Below are 3,217 nucleotides of genomic sequence, written 5' to 3'. Positions count from 1 at the left end.
TTGGAGGTCCCGGGTTTCGCTCAACGTCTCCGCTGATTACCAGTAAAAGCGCCCGCTCCTGCAAAACGCCCGATTCTCGATCTGTATTGCTCTAAATCAATTCCCATGAATAGCGAGAGCAGGCACAGTTGTTTATACTCATGCTCTGCCTTTTCTGGACTTGGAAAAGTTGTGCTATCAGACGTAGAATTTTGAAAGTTTTTTCAGAGCTGCTTTCGCATGGCACTACCAGTATGGCTCCATATCACGTGATCCTAGTGTATAAGACAATGCCCATTAGTTCAGTTGATAGCATTGTCATGATTTAAGGTAGTATGTGCCTCGGAAATGAAAGATTTAAACTTTTGCTCAAACTTTCATCGATAAATCTTTCAACTATTCTCTTTCAAAATTACGTACAAATAAGAATTTGGGGTCAAATTTGGGATGCAAATTCTGATACTGGAGAAACAATTTGTGAATAAACCACCGCTAAGTTGAGGGAAAAAGAAGAGGCTTTATTGCAAAAAGAAGAACGGAAACACCAAGAAAGTTGTAAAATAAAAGCACAAAATGAAAACGGCAAATCTAAGTAATGAAGGGCATAGAACTACAAAGTGACGAAGGTAAAATTACCCTCAGCAGATCTCAAGCTAAAAGGCTACATACTATCTTACAATACTAAATACAATAAAAGTAGCAAATTAACCTACAATTGAAACATATGGGAGAGGGTCCTCACAGTCAAGCAGCCGAAAAAAGGTCGTTGCTGACTTTTGAGTCAAGGTCTGGATGACCTCCCATCCCGGGAGGTCGAAATGAGGGAAAGGAGTGGAATTCCTGAGAAATGGGGGTCAGGATGAAATCTAAAGCCGTGACACCTGAGAGAAATGGAGAAAGAGAGGAGGAGAAAGGGGATGGCGGTGGGATTGACCGAGCTGGTATGACATGAACCAAGCGGCTGGTGAATGAATGAATGGGAGCGATGAGACAAAGGCTTAATGATGTACAGTGCGTGTGGCTGGGAAGGCAGATCATTGACATAGTCACAGGTAGAAGAGCTGATTGGCTAGGGGAACGAAGGTGAAGATGTAGGGTAGTCTATGTTACATGACGTCGTTCACAGCATGTCAGTACTTTGTGTACAACCTGACAATTACACACCGTTTAAAGGTAAGTTATGCCAGCAAAGTACTAAAACATACTATTCCCAGAAAACCTTACACTACGGAACATTGAGATCACGGTTTGCTGACATGATACAGTAGCATCTGTTTACAGAACGTAAATTTATCTCGCGCAGTCAAGAAATCGTAGTTCAGCAGATAGAATTATTCGATGTATTGATATATAATCACCTCTTGGACTTGTCTTCGTATATCATGTGACTTAATCATGGTGAGATATATTCAGAGAGCCTGATCCGAACGACGGAACATCAGTGCGCATGCATTTTACTTCGATCAAAACTCATGCCGTCAAAGTAACGGTGAATAATAGTCTTCTGTCACTTCATTGATAATGATTCCTTCAAGACACCATGTTGATGTAATTGGCATTTAAATATGACCGCAGGGACATATTCAAGTTATTCTACTGAACAAAAATTTACTTGACAAAAACCCCGAATATGGCGAATGGTTATATTTTTGGATACGTACGATTGGCAAGCAAAAGAAGATGTTCCGCAAGCTAGAGTTATAACTGATCAAAACACGCCGGTGGACTAGGCCTGATTGAATAGTTCAATATTGGACTCGTGCTTCAAGTTGTGCATTAAGTGCTCTTCAATGATTTGCCATGACGATACATGTAGTCGGAGAACAAGCATCGTCTCGACTTTTGGTACTCGACATCCAGAAAAACTAAACGCCGGGTGATTGCGGACGAGGACAAACGTTAGAAATTTAAAATGGCAGGTTTTAGTAATTTAAATATCGACGTTTCCACAGCTTCCACATTTACATAACAACAAAGAGTGTCTGTCCAACAATTGAACGGAGATGTCAACAGAAAAGGACATACGTTTTTACCAGATGGACTCCGCGAGGTGGGCGACAGCAAGACTGGTGTCCTATGAGAAGAATATCGCCATGCGACTGAATATTTATGCTGTTCTTCTTCAATAATCCACCGTGGTCAACCACTAAGGTGAGCAATGCGATTGATACTTCTAGCTTTCAAAGCTTTTACATTATAGTGACTAAAACCATGGAACTACCAAACACTGTTAGTTGATGCCAGGTTATTCAAATAATCGATCATCTGTTTTGGTGTTCAAGCCGATAGTTGCTTTTCAATGGTCAGATTTTCGTGCGTAAACATAACCTGAAATCAGTTGAAGTTTGGACGTTCACTGAAAACACACACTAGCCTCTCACTTTGAAACCGGTCAGCGTTCAAGGGTTTTAGTAATGTAAATTGAGTGGCATACGTCGTATACGAAGTACATGACATCACTCCACAAGGTGTAGACTTTTACAATGGATTTTCTAAAAAATTAGCGTGGCGATGTCAAAACAATTTCCACGGTGTTTAATATCGGTCTTGATAATAAGCATACACGCCGTGACGTTGTGTACTTTCTACTCTATCACACACTGTGTATACATCCATCCATCGAATTTCAGAATTCACCATTCATTGAGGACGATATTTGTTCTGTCTCGCGCCCTCTATCGATGCAAACCCTGAGCTCCAAGAAACGTAGACCAGGCGGTGAGCCTTGCCATCGTCTCTGCATTTCAAAGAATTCCTCATAAACGAATTTCACGAATTGTAATATTGCTATGATGTAACGAGGAGTGCTAGTTTCAGAAATCATTAATGGCCCGAGGTGTTCTGTCGGGGTAAATTGTTTAAAAATTTGTAGGGAACAGCGATGCCAGGCCTTACATAACCGAAGAAGTATTTGCTAGGGTTTCACATCTGGATAGGTAATGATGCCAATGCGAACTCATTTCTGGATCGCAAGTCTTTCTGGTAGAACATTTGCTTGTTATCATCAGATGGGTCAATTTGTATGGTCTCCCTTCCCTATGGATTGCGCCCCTCGGAAAGAGGCCCCTCAGTCCTGAATAGTTTAGTTTGTTGCCGGAAAATGCCACCCAAGTCTATTCTCACTTTCTATGATTTAAGTATCAGTATTAAAATGACATCATCTTTTGGATATTCGAGACAGCGAAAATGTTTTGTAATGCATCCTGATTTGCCCGTATCCGTTCCATTTTGTAAAATT

The 3,217-nt window shown here is 40.9% G+C and overlaps 1 protein-coding gene across 1 annotated transcript in view; it reads left to right on the top strand.

Moving 5' to 3' along the window:
• Window positions 1-1,014: 1,014 nt before the first annotated feature.
• LOC139126552 (uncharacterized) overlaps window positions 1,015-3,217 on the top strand; it is a 7,976-nt gene continuing 5,773 nt past the window's right edge. The window contains exons 1-2 of the mRNA XM_070692624.1: window positions 1,015-1,152; window positions 1,932-2,130. The gene's annotated coding sequence lies outside the window, so the exon portion shown is untranslated. The remainder of the gene's footprint in view (window positions 1,153-1,931; window positions 2,131-3,217) is intronic.

The sequence above is a fragment of the Ptychodera flava genome, assembly GCF_041260155.1.
Source record: "Ptychodera flava strain L36383 chromosome 3 unlocalized genomic scaffold, AS_Pfla_20210202 Scaffold_27__1_contigs__length_13241970_pilon, whole genome shotgun sequence".
NCBI classification, from domain to species: Eukaryota; Metazoa; Hemichordata; class Enteropneusta; family Ptychoderidae; genus Ptychodera; species Ptychodera flava.
This window is presented reverse-complemented; position numbering and strand designations above follow the sequence as displayed.